The sequence below is a fragment of the Cryptotermes secundus genome, unplaced genomic scaffold (assembly GCF_002891405.2).
Source record: "Cryptotermes secundus unplaced genomic scaffold, Csec_1.0 scaffold621, whole genome shotgun sequence".
NCBI classification, from domain to species: Eukaryota; Metazoa; Arthropoda; class Insecta; order Blattodea; family Kalotermitidae; genus Cryptotermes; species Cryptotermes secundus.
Genome location: NW_019727103.1, coordinates 875,491 through 893,748, shown reverse-complemented (window position 1 = coordinate 893,748; position 18,258 = coordinate 875,491). Strand labels below are relative to the sequence as shown.

The 18,258-nt window shown below is 39.2% G+C and overlaps 1 long non-coding RNA gene across 1 annotated transcript in view; it reads right to left on the bottom strand.

The window, feature by feature from the left end:
• Nucleotides 1-6,147: 6,147 nt before the first annotated feature.
• The window catches only part of LOC111864441, a 12,630-nt gene continuing 519 nt past the window's right edge, over nt 6,148-18,258 (bottom strand). Inside the window, exon 2 of the long non-coding RNA XR_002842793.2 lies at nt 6,148-8,057. This is a non-coding gene — a long non-coding RNA (uncharacterized LOC111864441). The remainder of the gene's footprint in view (nt 8,058-18,258) is intronic.

Here is an 18,258-nt window from a genome sequence, read left to right as displayed (position 1 = left end):
TGAGAGCCGCGTTATGAGTCCGTATACGTTTTGCTTTTCATCACCAAAAACTGACGGAGATATACGGCAACCAAACCCCATCATTCTTTTAGGAACACCCGCTATAACGTCGAATGGTAGATACATTTTCTAGGATTTGCCGGAAATGACCGTGGCCTGATCGTACTATGCCGCAATTTGGCCTCAGGGGCTGAGGAAAACCACGAAAGTACATTTCAGCGTAACCGGTGTACCAGCCAAGATTCGAACCAACCACATCTCTGAATATGTATAGTGCGTTATCGCTACAATACTTCGCTTGCTACTTCATGTCAGTCCACAACTTCTAGTTTAACATTTATGCAAAAGAAGAGACTTATATAAAACCTGACAATAACATCATGCCACTGAAGTCTATGCTACTTAAGGTTTTCCAACTAAAATGTATGGATGCTATATGCCACACTATCTCATCCTCCACCCTATTATGAATGGTGTAGTAGATCTTCAAGAATTAGTCTCTGCAAGTTCTTTTGAGGTTATACAGGGAGATGTTTTTATTTGTTGATTAGTTCATGGCTCTGCACTTCACAGTGACTAGTGCACTGCTGGTTATGAGGTACATGCAAATTTTGCTGATAAATCAGTATGCCTGAAGGCTGATAACATTCGGAATTAAGGGATTTTATTAACTCTTTGACTGGCGCGGGCGTGTTTTAACGCCCGGACGATGCCAGCCGTTCCCTGGCGTTGGCGTGTTTTAACGCTTTGACAATCTCGTCCCTTCTTTGCTCTCTTGGCACTCATCAACCAAAGACATATATATGATAGTTTTTGTGCATGTTTGTAAAGAACCCTTGTAAACTTTGTGGGGGTCTATATTACTGTCAGAACCCTCTGAGAAGGTAAAGGTCAGAAAATATTTCACATTCATTCAGTTTCACCATAGCTTCTTGCAGCAAGTGTCTTCGTGTTCCTACAGACCAGCTGGAAAATGTTGTGAACGAGATTTTTTCTGATGATGATAGTGGCGATGAAATAATGATTCCTGAATTGGATGAAGTTGATAGTGACAATAATACAGTGATAGGCAATGATCCACAAGACAGTAATCATGAACATTTACCTACCACGAGTGCGGTGCCTGACACGCCCATCTCATGAACGTACGGAGACATTGTACCCCCAATATTTCCATTTGCTAATAGTTTCGGGATCAAAATTGATATAACACATAAAATGCATCCCTTTTCATGGATTAAAATTTTTTCTGGATGACGACTTGGTAAATCACATCACAACTGAAACCAATCGCTATGCTCACCAGCACTTCAACGCACATGAGTTAGCTCCTCACTCTCGAAAACACAATTACAATTATGTCACATCAGATGAAATCTGGACATACTTAGGAATTGTGTTCATGACAGGAATCGACAAACGCCCTGAAATTGAAGAATATTTGTCCACTAGGCCCATATTTCACACCCATGGTTTGGACCAAACATGTCTTTGCAGTTGAATAGTTTCATTCTATTCAAAAAGAACACAACAAACGAAAAATACAAGAAGAGAAATTACAGATTCAAAGATTTTATATTGGACTGTGTAGAAAAATGACTGAACCAAACAAACAGTGTGGAGAGGGAGAAAAGTCAAGGAATGAAGTGGATGACGAATCTATTGGGTCAGACTAGAGTGCAGTCACGCCTCCGCCCTCGACCTTGAAAAGACCACCAGTGAAAGAGCCAGCAAATCGTCTAGAGGGTGGCTTGAAAATTCACAAAATGGTCCATGTTCCTAACAGTAACAATAAGAAGAATGGTGCCCTGAGAAAGTGTCGCGTGAGTGCTAATTACAAGGTTAGAAAAGAAACAAGTATCATGTGTGCAGGCTGTGGTGTGGCTCTCTGCAAACTTTCATGTTTCAATGTTTATCACACGAAGAAAAACAAAGAAAGAGGTGTGGAAAAGCATTTATTGCATAAAATATTGTATTTTAATTAGTTCCTAAAAATTTCGTTTTTAAAAACCAATTTTTGTTGAAGTTGTTTAGGAAAAAGTAACAACATGCATTTTAGCGACATAAGGTTTAAAGGGCCTGCCAGGACAGGGGTGGGATTTAAATACCCTTCGCGCCAGTCAAAGAGTTAACTTTGTAAAGTGTTTGACAGCATTACGTTTCACAGTGAGCAGTGCAGTTCATGGGTGGGAATTTGTTTATGATTTCTCAGCAGTGGGTGGCTGTCATCAGCTCCATTAGCCATTTGCTGTCTGTTACAACTAGCGAGCAGTGTGTTCTGTCATGATGCAGTATACTTTAGAGCAATGTGTAATTCTGTATGACACCTACATGAAATATGGATCTGCTAGAAAGTGTCACAAAAATTTTGATGTAAATTTTGTGATGAAAGACTTCCCAGCAGACAAACAATTCAGTCTGGTTAATAACTGCAGAACAATGGTATTCTTTAATAAACAAAATTAGTGCCGAATGCTTACTGAGGAGAAGCTAGATGACATAGGGGCCAGACTTGAACACACACTTAGGAAATCACTAATGAAACATCTAGCTCAAGAGACTGCAGTGTCGAAGTCTAGCATGAGAAGGGCAACACAACTGCTGAAGCTTAGATCCTATAAAACAACAGTAATCCACCCCTTGCAGCTGGGCAACCCAGCTAGCAGCATTCATTTTTGAAGTTGGTTTCTATGGTTGTCAAAGATCAATCTGTAATTGACATTTATTTCTGACGAGGTGTGGTTTCACTTTCAGGGATACATAAATACACAAAGTAAGCACTACTGGAGTTCACAGAATCCACATCTGACCACAAAGTCATGCTCCACTCAGCGAAAGTGGGTGTCTGGTGTGCTGTACAGTATGCGCCAAAAATTCAGTACTGAAATGAAAATACATGCTGTTGATACCACTGTTTATTCATGTGAAGACCCTGTGCACGACAGAACCTTCTCAAATCCTGAAGAAATGGTCCGATCACCATGTCCCAGGGGCCTAATATACCGTGTGCTGCGATGGCACACCATATCGTCACATGTGTACTATGTACTGGTTTCTGGACGATAAGATCTGGCCACTCAAAACCAAGGAAACAAGTTGTCTGGCAACCACTTCTGTATGAGCAGAAATAATACTCAACTATGAATACTTTTTCCTCCGTCGAGAGATCCATTTCCAACAACTGCACAACACAACTTCCTTTTCACTACTGGGAACACATGTGGCTGGAGCTATGCCCCCTCGACAAACACACATGCATGTTTGAGATGCGCGATTTTCATTACTGTATATTTTGGCGCATACTTTAAGTGCTAGATGATGGTTGGACCTGTTTTTTTTAACAAAACAATTAATTGTAAAACATATATACAGGTCATTCTTTGGAAATTCTTTCAAGAGTTAACAGAGGAAGAAAGATTCTATGGCTGGCTTCAGCAAGACTCGGCTACTGCCCACACTGCACACGTCTATGTAGGCTTTGTCTGATGTCTTTGGGGACAGAACTATCAGCTTTTCTGGGGTTGTTTGAAGGACAAAGTTTACTACAGTAATCCAAAAACGGAAGAACTAAAGCAAAATATGTGTAGGGAAATTGCAAATATTCCCGCAGAAGAGCTCAGAGGGTAAATCAGAATCTCTTCCAGCCATGCGAGGAATGTCTACGTGCAGAGGGACAGCATTTTTAACACCTCCTTGTGATCTGTGAATTGTAACTACTTCATTCCGAATGTTATCAGCCAACAGGCATATTGATTAATCACAAAAATTAGTATGTGCCTCACAGCTGGTGGTGCACTGGTCACCGTGAAGTGCAGACCCATGAACCAGTCAATGATACCTGTATATCTGTAGAATGTAACACAATTTGCCAGCCAGACAAAATTCATATTCATCATTTCATTTTATGGTCATAATTAACAAACCATTAGACCTACAGATATGAAATTTTAAATATATAAACTGTAAATTTAGTACACAACTTTTTATGTGAAACATTTCAAACATGATACAAACATCTGAGGTTGTACAGGGAAACATACTATTGGCTATTATGCAGAAATGTGATCACTAACTTCCATAACTTATTAAACACCTTCAAGTAGGTGAAGCAGTTGAAGAGAAACTCATTCCAAATCTTCTAATCATATTGTAAATAAACACTTTTTGATGAGCAAGTAATGATAAAATTTGTAAACCACTATTTGTACTGAATAACATGAGGTAGGGTATGAGTCTGGAATGCCTCTGTGGTCTAGTGGTCATAGTTCTTGGCTACAGATCCAGAGGTCCCGGGTTCGATTCCCAGCGCCACCAGATTTTCTGAGAAGTAGTGGGTCTTGATCAGGGTCCACTCAGCTTTGTGAAGGTAACTGGGGAGGTATTTCAAGGAAATTGCGGCTCCAGTCTAGAAAACTGAGATCAACAGCCATGCAGATCCGCTGCACTGGCCTACTTTGCCTACAAGCGGTGGTTCCTCGGTTGGTATAGTTCACTTGCAGACTATAGGCCATGGACGGTATGAGTCTTCTGAAAACCAACTGCTGTGGCCATCTCTGAATCAGAAAGACTGGTGTATGACATATAGCTATCATTTCAAAACACTAGGTCTCAAATGAGTTTAATGGAAATTTGGTCATTGTCCAACCCTGTGAATCAGATAACAGCAGACCTAACTAACTTCATGGAGCTGAAGCCTATTTTATAAACATTTCACAGGTTTTTTATCTGATTTTTGAGGACTCTGACAATGTATACCCAGGCTGTTACATTAATGGTGGCCAAATTATCTGGCTGGCCATGCCAGTACTTCTCGAATACAACCTTTAGCAGTGGACCTGAACATCAAAATGAGGACAATTAACACTGAGATAATACAGATGAAATCACCAAAACTTAACATTAAACTAGAGAAATCTTAAATAAAGAAATCTTAAATGAGGATTACACTGTAATATTATGGTTTCCTTTTATTAACTGTTGTGGTTGAATGATTCAAGCAGTTAATACTTTAATTACGATTCACTTGGATGGTCAACTTAACACCCAACAACCTATATGGTCATATGCACTCTGCCACTTCAAGATATGTGCTCTTTCAACTAATTTTTCCTTAATGATACTGTAGATACACCACTGGCATAAGTTCAGGAGTATAATGCACTTAATATTTTGTATCAAGGTCTTTAAATCCATAGATAAAATTCTGTAGCTGACTTTCTTGTACTGTATTCTGGCACTGATCATAATTTTTCTACAGTTTTACAATTCTCAGACAATGCAGTTATAAAAGTTCTATCTCATGGGCTATGGTGCCATGCAAAAGATAAAGTAATTGTAAAGTTGTCCCTGTGCTTAACAAATTAAGCACTATGCCATGAAGACATATGGGAGAGTGGATATATAGATCACATTTTCTTGACCTCCCAGTGAAAGTCAACTGACGTTTCAGAGGAATATATCATCTCCATCTTTAGGGTTGAAGAGTAAAACAAGCAAGAGACCAGCATGAAGCAGACACCAAGCAGAGCAACTAGCTTGTGGGGGGGGGAAGGATTAAATCGTATGTGTACACTCAATTTAATTAGCCCAGGCATATGACCTACAACTGTAGTTCCTGTTGCATTGTCACTTCTGTTATCTGTTAAGCTGTCAGTATCTAGTAGTGACACAGCAATGATTAACTACCTCAGGGTTGCTGTCATTCCAGTTTTTAAGTAACTTGCCATGTCTCATGTATTTATTACATATGCAAAGCCGCCTATATAATGTAAAAGATATTGTTGAATTTGATGTTCTCACATTGTTGATTATAAAGATCTTCTGGGATGTGTCACTGTGTAGTCTACAGAAGATCACCGATGTTTCAGAGGAGCTTACTGCCTCTATCTTCAGAATAAAAGTATAAGCCATGAAAGCAACCAGCAAGAATGAGTCATTAACTTTTCTTCTTGCTTGGTTTACTCTTACTCTGAAGATGGAGGCAGTACGTTCCAATGAAATGTCAGTCAACATCTACCACACTACATGGTGCTGTAGACTGTTAACTACATGGGGGGGGGGCTAAAGAACAGTGTTTTACTTCATACAGAACAGTAAACCACAAAAAAAAAATCTAGGCTGATAAAGATACAGAATCCACAGAAAAGCTTGTATAGTAATGCTGCAAATTAGATACCTTTATGTACAGACACAAAACGGTTACAGATAAGTGAACCTGATACAGTGAGTGTATACTGTGAATCACACAGGTTAATACCAACAGATTCAAGTGCTCTATTTACACATAACATATTTTCTTTTAATGTAGCCACTGTCAAAGTATCCACAATAAAATACTGTTAATAATAGTCTGATAATAAGCATCACTACTTAGATTATAAGTTGTTTACATTCAATAATACAAATATGTCTGGAGAAACATTTTGCTCAACACAAAGGAACAGTGTATGTCACTTTTTATAAGTGGTTATATAAACAAAACTACTAACAAGTTGACTAGAATTATAATAAACAAATATATTTTGATACTGAGTCAATCTTGAATAATAAAGAAATTCATTACATTCACGCTTACAAATATATAGAGAGATCTTTGTCTAGTGAAAAATAACATCTGGAAAGAAGTAAAATGCCTGCTTTCCTTTCACTACCTACTGAGTATTTTATACAAGGACAGCAGAGAAAACACCACATCCAACAGTTCTTCTATTGTTGCACGTGTATTCCTTTCTATGGGAATGTGTTAACCAAGCCACTGCCTAGCACTGACAGGGACGAAAGGGATACACAGACAGCAAGGTGATCTCTTCTACCTCCTTTTATTTTTTGAAAATAAGGGAAGTATGCTAAAAGTTATCCCAACCTATAAATTTGGCACTGGCCATTAATGCATTAATCTTCAGATGTGGTCAAATATGACCAAAGCTAATTTTGGGGGGAAACAGGAATAACTTTACAAAAAAATAAACTGTCATCTCATCCTGCCTATTTTCAAAAGCTGTCACTTAACTTTCAGTAACATCAAAACATAAGTTTTCTGCTCTTAGCACTTAAAAACATAATCTGTCCAAATTTCATACTGATACCTGATTGGATTTTGATGAAAATTGGTTTTGCTGATCTGCAATGAAGTTTATGAACAAATTTAATTTAGTGCATACTGCAAATAACTTTGAAACATCACATTTGTATCTGTAATATAATAGGACTTACTACTGGTATTAATTTGTATTCTTTCTTCCTATTTTTTAAGAAAATACACAGAGTTTCATATTTTAAATGTTAAATCAGTTTTATAAAATATAAGTTTTACTGAAAATATAATGAAATTTAATACATACAAAATATTCATTCAAAACTTCAATATTTCAATGCATAAATGGTGATATCATGTAGGAACCAAAAGTAAATACAAACTGATAATTAAAGGACTTAACCAATTTTAGAGGAATATGGTGAACCTGCAAATTTAAAAATATAAAGAAGAAATAAAATATAATTGTCCTTTAAACAAAATGCATCAATGAGAAATAAATATCAAGGCTAATATGCCATGTAAAATTTGACCTCATCTAGCAACCAGCAATTCTTCTTTTTGGAATTACTGAACTTACAAAACTCGGCACAGTGTGTAAGAGGAAGACTAGACTGGTAACTGCTATAGCAGTGCTATGAATCATATTTGAAAAGTTTCTCTTGCCAATTTTGTGACAAGCCTTGTTTTATTACATATATTTATTTTTGGCAGTTTGTACTCTATATCCATATTCTATTTTTGTATCAAACAACAATCATTAAATAAATTAATACAATATATTAGGATATTAATATGCATGAAAACGAAGAGTAACTGTACTCTAAAAGAGTGTTAATCTTCTGCAGTTTACCAAATTCAAACTTCCAGTTTCTTTTACTAGCAGTGGCATTTCATACCAAGTAAGACGTACACGTACACATTTTTGTGTGTACTCATGTGGTCTGGACTGTCCTGTATATTTTGTGTACCACCTTACCAGCGTTCTTCCCTTTGAATTCAGACATTCACTTCTCAGAATAATCTGAAAGCCAAGGAGCAATGGTGAATCCTGGTCTAGAAGTTAAATCATGTGGAAATGCAACTGCATAACCTGGTGGTACTAATACTCTTTCTTTCTTTCATGGCAACAGTTGCAAAAGCACAGTTTTGGGACCCTCTGGCCCAGCACACACAAAGTCAAGATATGCTGTATTATATGTAACAAAATCCATCAGGTGATTGCAAGAAAAATATGTAGAGCTTTTCTTGAAGAGAGAAAATATTGTCATGTGTAGGGGGGCACGTGATGAAATGACAGGTTCTAGGTCGGATGATTGGATTTATTAACATCTTGGTTACACACTACCTTTTAATTACACTTGAACCACAGCACTATAGCTGATTTACACACACCTCATAATTCACTGTTGCATGCACATATGAAGTCTTGGAATCACATAGTAAATCTGCAGTGCTGACTTCTCAGCTATCACTCACTATCACGTCACACTTTACATCCTCACAGGCCGACCTCCTGTATTTTGTTCGCGTGCTTCTCTCATAATGCATAACTAGCTCCGACTCCGACTGACTTATTAGGAATTCCATATCCCCTACACATTTTAATTGGACAAGCGGAAAACACAACTTGCTTCACTGTTGTATGACGTCACAGCCTAGCACGGAAGGGCGTTTACTGAGCATTGCATAGCAATGGGCTAGGTGGGAGCGTATGTGATGTCGCTGGTGGAAATGCATAGGTCACATGACCCTTGCTCACTGTTGCGCAACTTAGCAACCAACTATTTATCAAGAGTTTGTCTTCATGGTAACTCGTTCAACATCTCGTTGCCTAGCAACAGGTTGACATGTCACACTGATCCCTCCTTAAGGCTATTTGTCCCAATCAACCTAATGGTGCATTATCATTCCTTTTCTTCTGAGGGGTGTGCTTGCAATATCATCATCTTCTCTGGCTGGGTGTTTCCTTCCTTCCTGTTGTCCGTTTTCCAACTGCTACATCTGCTCCCTCCTTAAGGCCAGCTTGTCCCAAGCAGTTCCAGGAGATCCAGATGTATTATCATCATCATTCAAAGTTCTTCCTCTCTATCTCTCTCTCTCTCTGTCTCTCCCCAGTGGGGGCTGTAACTCCTTGAGTGAGCGGTGTTCCCAATATCCGGCTCTTCCTACACTAATGCTGCTTCTTTTTTCTTTTTCACTTCGGAGGGGGCCAACCCCCCCACAAGGTCCATTTCCTCATTTTCCATAACCCCCTGGAAGTTCTTACTACATGTCCCATACTCTTCTCTCTGAAAATATCATATTTGTCCTTCTTGGGCATTCCTCCGCTTCCCAGAGGTGCTCGCTTTCCTGGGCTCCACCCTTCGATGCCATTCATGGTTGGGTCCTTTATTCCCGTTTTGTATTGGAAGCCTTTCCACTGTCTCTGTTCATCCTTCCCAGGTTTCTTGTACAGTACTGTCCTGGTTGAATCATTTCTTTGCGAAGTTTCCCTTGCGCTGTGCCACTCCTGCATAGTTGGTCATCTTTCTGTTGGTGGCCAATTCCTGCCGTGGTCCACAATTTCCCTGGGTAAAAATTTTTCTCAAAATACTCCTCTTCCACCATGCAACTGCTGCGCGGCGGGATCCCTTCCTGCAGGCAGCACCTAACTTCCTCCTGGATCCATAAATTCCTCTGGTCAGCTCCTTTGGCTCTCCACGTCACCCTCCAGCTTGCTTCTGGCCCCTATGCCACTTCTTCCATCCTTTGACCGGTTTCACTATGGCATCTTCCTCAGGGGTTTGCAGGTGTTCCACTTCAGATTCCATTCTGTCTGAGACTGGCTGCTTGCACTCCAGACATGCCTCCATTGTTTCTTGGCACGCCAGTCTCTCGTTTTGGCCACCTTGCTGCCACTGCTTCTTGGCCAGTTCTCATTTCAGCCATCCTCTTCTCCTCGTAGGCTTTCGTTTCTGCTCGCATGGCCTCTTTGATTTCATTCATTATTTCATGGGTGGCAAGTATAGCTTTTGTACTGGTGTCCATTTTGGCCTTCATTTGTTTTTGGCTGGCATTCATTTTTGCCAACATCCATTGTATCATCTGTTGCATTTCCATTGTGTGGCAATATAATACTCACACTTGTAAATTCAATAATTTGTTCTAAATGGTGGCATGTTTAAGGTCATAACCACTTTATGACACCGGTGAACTGGAAAATGTGTAAATCAGCAACCGCTCTATTGCATGTTTTTAAGTGTGATTAAGAGAGAGTGTCACCAAGCTGTTAATAAATATGATCATCCAAACTAGAACCCATCATTTCATCATGCGTACCTCTCCTACACATGACAATATTGTTCTGTTATGTTCCTCCATTTTTGTGGTCTGGTGGCACAATGGCTTCCAGACTGTAGTATTTTCCACTGCCAAGTAGCCATGGCTAAAAGGACTAACACATTCACTTTCAATGCCAAAAATAAATGCAAGTGACTCTTTTGAGACAATTGGATAACATCTGTTGGAAGAAACAGATACAATCTAGTGACCACCTATATTTCAGTACATTTTCATTATTGCCAGAAGGGCATGCTCACTTTGGTGGGAAATGTCATCACTAACACTGATGTTTTTACAGCCACCATTTTTTTAGTTGGCATAATACTTTTTATACAGGCATAAAGATATTCCCAGAACTAACCTGAAAGGTGCATTTATCAATTTACTACATCAGCACCCATACTCAAAGTCTCAGTCATTCCACCTATAATGACACTGCTCTCACACATCTCAAGCCCATGAGTAATCATTAAATTTGTTAATTACAGTTATCATAGTTAAAACTGGAAAACTATGATGGAGGTACTCTTAGTCCATATGTTACAAGCTACAAGTAAATAAACCTGTAAAGTATGGTCTTGTAAAATTATGTTGCACAGAGATATATGCACTTACATATGGTCTTGGGGGCATGAGGTAGCGTGGTTGGTTGAAGGACTATGCAACAAGCCAGAAGGTTGTGGGATTGAATCCCGATAAGGTGGACTTTTTCAATGTACCTAATCCTTCCAGCCACACTATGGCCCTGGGATCGACTCAGCCTCTTAACAAAAATGAGTACCAGGAATCTTCCTGGGGGTAAAGAGCAGCCGGTGCATAAGGCTGACAACCTCACTGCCATCTGTGAGCCGACTGTCTAGAAAATGTGGGAGCCTCAACATCTCACAACCCTATGGGACTCGACAACCTGTTACAAGGATACCTTTACCTACCTACATATGGTCTTGCAAAATTCTGTTGCACAGAGATATATCCACTTACATATACATGTGAAAAGTATGGCTTACCTCACAGATATATTTGAGAAACTAAATATCCTCAACACTTCACTTCAAGGGAATGAGGCAACTGTACTTTCTTGGAATGACAAAGTGAAGGCATTCATCAGAAAATTAGAGCTCTGGAGAAACAGTATGGAAAGCGACACGCTAGACATGTTCCCTACTCTGGTGTTAATGGTACAAGACATTGATAATCCAGTGCTTCCAATGGACATAAAAAGCTGCCTACTTGATCATCTCATAACGTTAAAAGTTCACTTCAACAGATACTTTTGCAATGATTCTGATGAATTTAATTGGATTAAAAATCCATTCAAAAATGCTCATGGGCCATCATCTCTAAATGTAAATGAGCAGGAAAAACTCATCGATCTCACTAGTGATACTTCATTAAAAAGTAATTTTAAGGAATTGTCTTTGCTGGAGTTCTGGATACATATTGGCAAGGAATTCCCAACTTTGAGCCAAAAAGCATGGAAGATCCTGATTCCTTTCGCAACAACTTACTTATGTCAGACAGGCTTTTCTGCTTTGTGCAGCTATAAAGTCAAAGTATTGTTCAAGACTAAATATTGCTAAAGAAGTTGGAGTGGCCATTTCTGATATTACACCACATTTTGATAAACTTTGTTCTCAAAAGCAGGCCCATCCATCACACTGAACTTTGACATTTAAATGTTTGATTTTCTTTGCAGAAAAAAATTAAATACTTGTTAGTTAAATATCGTTTCATTTAAATACATATTTTGGTTAATTGCAAATGTTAAAAAAAATTTATTGTAGGCCTAATATTGTGATACTTTAATTTGGAGTAAAAAAACTGCTAAATAGTATGTAGATAAACACAAAATAAACTGAATAAAACGTCAAACGTACCATGACTTCTATTTTGATAAAAAAAAACTAGCTGGGGGCCTGAGAGTATTTCCTCTTGTGAGGGGCAGCTCAGAGGTAAAAAGTTTGAGAACCACTGCACTACCACCTTTTCACTGACAGATACAGGGTTAGTCCGGAAAGTAATGCAATTTGTTTTTTCCCACCACTCCTCCTGGTCGCAGCGCGTTCGGACCGGTTCGGAAGGGGGGGGGAGACCCTTAGCTTCACAACGCTTCCAAGCTCAGTCTGCTCTGAGCTCTGGGAGCGTCAGGATCGCTGTTTCCGTGAACTTCCTGTTAGTGCCTCTGTCACGACGCGCAATGGAGAAAATTATCAAACAACATTGCGCGATCAAGTTCTGTGTTACACTGAACAAAAGCCTCGCCGACACCCACCAAATGATTCAGGAAGCCTATGGGGACTCTGCTCTCGCCTATTCTTAAGTATCCAGGTGGTTGAAGTTGTTTAAAAATGGTGGAGGATGACCCCTGCTCTGGATGGCCATCAACCAGCAAAAGTGACAAACATGTGTCTCATTTTCGTGTTTTTTTAAATACCGAACGTCAAATGAGTATTCGGATGACAGCGGAGACTCTCAGTATTCCGAAAACCACTGTGCATGACATCGTTACCGACAATTTGCACGTGTGGAAAGTGTGTGCCAAGTTGGTCCCCAAATTGTTGACTGACGACCACAAGAATAATCGAGTGACGATCGCGAGTGATCGAGGACTTCTTTTTGTTCCCGAGGAAGAAGACCGCCCTGAAAGGAACCCGTTTTGGAAATACTGAAGCGATCCGAACCGCTGTGACAAAGGCTCTAAACGAGGTCCCCATTGACGCCTTGCAGGATGTGTACTGTGCATGGAAAAGTCGCTGGCAAAAGTGTGTGGATGCCCAAGGGGAGTACTTTGAAGATTCTTAAACGTTTGTAACGATATCTTGAATAATTTTTTTTACGAACTTAATTGTATTACTTTCCGGACAAACCTTGTATTATAGCTGTGTTGTGTTGGCCCAAGAACTGGACAATCAAAAATGTAAGTATATATCTGGCTCTTTAATTTTATGCCCTTGTTGAACTAACTTTTTGTGCAAAAGAGTTCACTCAGTGGCTGGGCAGGCATTCAAAATCCCTGATGACCTGGCGGTGGAAATTTTTCTAAATGCAACGACTGAAAAGTTTTAATCATTTTTGTTTGATGGCAGCTGGTATGGCACTGTCATCTTCAACGTGCATATTGATATCATCAATTTCATCACCAATGCCATAATTTTCTTTCATTCATAATTGTTCATAGTACCGTCATGTGACTGACTATACATGGGGTTTGGATTGGTAACTGGACTTACTGTCCACTTAAAAACTCGTAACTCCAGTTACTATAGCGCTATCGCTAATTCACACACACTATCTCTTCTAAGTCTGTTGTGTCTTTACCACTTGTCACATAGTAGCCCTTCCAACTCCATAGATCCCTTAGCTTCCGCGCTCCATGACTCCAGTCCTTGCTGGCTGACACCTATCTCACGGCTAATTTGGAGCTGCTATGCAACAGTTTACAGCAATGTGTGCTCCTAACTGCTAACTGCGGACTCAAAGACTCTCCAGACTGACTGGCTTGTCCCATTGGTCCTCATGATAGAGCCTTTGGATGGACCCAAAAGAAAACATGGTTTCACCCCGTTCTTCTACTGTTGCATGTATCAGCACAGATCACATAGAAAACACAGTTTCCAGCAGTACTTCCACTGGTTACAGTGTGAATCTGTGAATCTGTCACAGTGTTATCCCTGTACAGATAAATTGCAAAGAGTAATGCAGCATTTGAAAATTGTTGGCTGAGTATTGCATCTATACACAGATGATTAAGGCACAGGAACTTTTCTTTTGGAACTCCTGCTGCATTTTCCATCAGACTTCTAGTATCCTTTTGTATTCTATTAATCTCTGGACACTTGCATCATCGAGATTAACCCTTTAAAAGTGAAGTGGTTGATATATATATATATATATACACACACACACCACCTAATTTAACTTACTACAACTCGTTAGTCTGTAGATATGGTGTACTTGTGTGTTTCATATGGTTCTCACAATAAACAGCATTAACTGGTTGGTCTTTGTAGCAGAGATGCAATGTGTTTCCTGTGAGATATGAACTGGATTCTTATATGTTATTTAGATGAAATTCAGTCTTTACAGGGTTAACAGATTTAGCAGGAATAACCCAATCCTTGAAAGGTTAAGCAGAATCACCTAGCTGCACTGGCTGAGGGAAGGGCTGCTATCCTTGTTCCATTTATCTATGGAGACTATTGTTCCTAAGAATGCACGCAACATGAACACTCCTGCCAACATAAACTGGCATACTAAAACTGCAAATTCAGTCCATGTACAATGCATACAATTCTCATGCCAGTTAACAAACTATTCCTCATTTAAATGAGCAACATCATTGTTAATCAGTATTACATCCAACCATCCAGCCACTTCAGGCATACCTTTAACCTTCAAAGGACGAATGTCCAATATATCAACACTTGAGTGACTTGGCAGGTGGCTTAATGTCCGACATGTTGACAGTCCCACATCTTTTTCCAACGAGCCCTCCTGGGGCCCTGTGTAAGTGCTTAGGCCAACCAAAGCATGGAATTTTACTCTGCAAGGTTTCAACATTATCTTTGTACAATCCATGCATCCTGTGCATACACCTGTTCTAATCACATGCAACAATTTGCCGAAACTCTGAAGCCAGACTGACATGTGGTAGCATAGTTGGTTAAGGAATTACAATACAAGCCAGGAGGTTACAGGTTTAATTCCAGATGAGGTCATTTGATTTTTAAATTGACCTAATCCTTCCAGCTGCACTATGGCCTTGCAGTTGACTTGAGTACCAGGAATCTTCCTGGGGGTAAAGGACGGCTGGTGCATATGGCTGACAACCTCACCACCATCTGTGAACTGACTGTTTAAAAAATGTGGGAGCCTTGATGTCTCACAACCCTATGGGGCCCCACAGCCTGTTACAGGGACAGCTTTACCTCAAACACTTAACGCAGACAGCAGGTATGTTTTGTTTCTCATTCCATTTTCAGTGTTTGTAACAGTAGGACAGTTATTCATACTTGATTAATGTACATGGGGGAAGTAAACTATGTGAGGGGAAATGAAAATTGTTTATGATTAGGTCTAAGTCACAGCTGTCAGCGCTGGATTGTTACTGTCCATCTGTAATTTTCCTTGTTCATGTGCATATGGAGCAGTTTTATGAACAGGGAAGAAAAATGAGAAGACAGTGTTGCTACTGAATGAGATATTCTAGTGTTCGATGGCAGATTCGGTTCCTTCTCAGTTTCTTTTTGTTTCCACACTCAAATGCATTCAGTAGACCAGTTATCTGCAATCAGTATGGCAGGTCCTTCAAAGATTGTCCCTTATAATATGCACATTCCACCTGCAGAGGGCAACTTCAGATACAATGGGAAAGCTGTGAAGCCTTTGATCATCAAAGACTATACAACCCATATGGGTTATGTTGACTTAAGTGATAGCATGGCGAACAGCTATAGAATTAGCATGAAAACCTAGAAATTGACGAAAAAACTCTTCTTCCATTTCAGAATTACTGTTTTTTTTTTTTACTTTTTCCATCGTCTGGTATTCTAGAAACTAGAAAACACATCGTTTTGGANGTCGGTTAACACCACATATACACGGTGCCAAATCCCAGAAGACTGCTTTCTTCATAGTCACCGCCGTGAAAGCCTCAATTCTTACATGGATCTGTTTCTGTCCTCGTGTGAGGGGTGCAAGACGCCTACTCAGTTGGGTCCCTTTGAAAGAGCTAACCTCAAGCACTAGACAACCCATCAGATTCACACAGCTATTTAATTATTATGTTCATTTGTGAGACCTAACCAAGAATTCATATAATCTCTACAAGTCCTGGGGGGGGGGGTCATAATATGACCCATCTGAAATTTAGGGAGCAGCTGGTTAGGATCTAGTTGTTCTCTCCCAAGAACAGAACAGTGAAATCTGTGGTGTGCCAAGGGGTCAGACCAGCAGTTCAGATTCAGTTGAGCCAATTTGAAGTAAAACATCCTCTGCGATGGTCATTCAAACGGGGGAAAAAATGATATCATGTGTTCCAAATGAAGAAACAAAGCAAAAGAAAAATTGTCTGCTACTGCAAGAAATGTGACTGTGGTCTGCATGTTGTGCCATTCTTTGAGCTGTGTCACACAAAGTCCAACCGTGAATTGAACTGGTTGTTCTTGCATCCGATAGTGCACTGGATGTATCATATGATCTACAGCAATGAAGCAGACCTCCTCCAATCCAGTGTAGAGCGTGTGATATACTGCACTGTTCGTGAATGAAGTTCTATGCCTACAGTCCACGCAGCAACATATGAACTATATTAGGGATGATGTTGAATATGGGGTGAAATTGCATATGCTGCTTAGGCAGGAATTCATATTTTTAGGTTCATAAATTTTCTGTAGGTACTTCATTTATAGAAGAATTTTATAAACCTGGTGCAAATAAAAATATGGAATTCGGCCAAAAATGATAACACATTTTTAAAAGTATGAGGTATTCATATTATACTGAAATATGTAAATAAACAGCGGCGATAGATATTTTTTTCCTAGTCTGATGTGATTAGAATTTCGAACTACCACTTTTAATTCTGTCCATGTGCCAAGCAAGGGTTTAAATGTCCCTTATTTAAAAGGTTAATACAATAAAAATCTTGAACTACTTGCTGCATATTTTGAGGCCAAATGACTACTGAGGGAAATTTCACTTCATTCAGAGCTGTCATGACACTGTAACTGTTTGGCACTCTGTAGATTCAGAAATATCCTGCACATCTGCGATGTCATGACACTGGCCACTCATTTCAATGCAAAGTTATTATATCAGTAATTCATGTTCAGCTGTGAGGATGCAGTTCTGACTAGCTGGGTGTCCCACTTTATAAATGATGTCGTAATTTCTCTCACAGCAGTACCACTTAACCCGAGACATTCATTAAACTCATATAATGATGTAAAATTAAAACTGATATATTTCTTATACATATACTAATATATATATAAATATTTTCAATTTCTTCTTCACTATCACTAAACCATATTATGTTACTGCTTTCTAATTTACTTCATTTGAATGACAAATAAAGGCATACTAACAAACCACAAATTTTTCACCTACATTCACTAATACCAAACATTACAAATGAGCTATATGTACATTCCAATACTTTTAGCTTCAAGAACAAAACTTCTGTAAACACAAAAATGTCACTTGTAACTTGTACAACATGGACTAACATAGCATAAGTATAGATGGCATGTTCACGGAACACAATACTTCTATTTGTTGCAACTTACAAGTAAATGCACTTGTAATTTACAAGTCCATAATTTTATGGAACAGATCCCAGTACTTTACATGATGTGAGACATATTTCAACAAGTACTGGCTATATTAAAATTCTTGACAACAATCACAGATCTGAAGTCCAACAGCAGAGAGCATGAAGGTTACTGTCTTATGGGACATGATGTTGCATGGTCTGGTAGAAATTTAATGACATTTCAGAGAGGTGTACAACCTCCATCTTCATGGTCAAAGAGCTCACTGAACCAGCAATCAGAGTGCTTGCTTGTTTGGCTTACTGTTTGACCCTAAAGATGAATGTAGTAAGTTCCCCCAAAATGTGAGTAGACTTCTACCGGACTATGAACATCACATTCCAGAAGACGTAATCACAGTTTCTAAGAACATTTCATGTTACATCCACATTTTTGCACAACACATTTTCAAGATAATTATAATGAAATTATACTCCTAATTATTCATCTCATAAACATCAATCATCTCTTCTCTGTATAAAACACCTTTCTTCTCCAAAAAGGAAAGTGGTATGCAAGAAAACCATCTTCATTATCATTAGACTATGTGGCCATAGAGTGGAGAGTGAAGAACACAAGCCGGGGGGG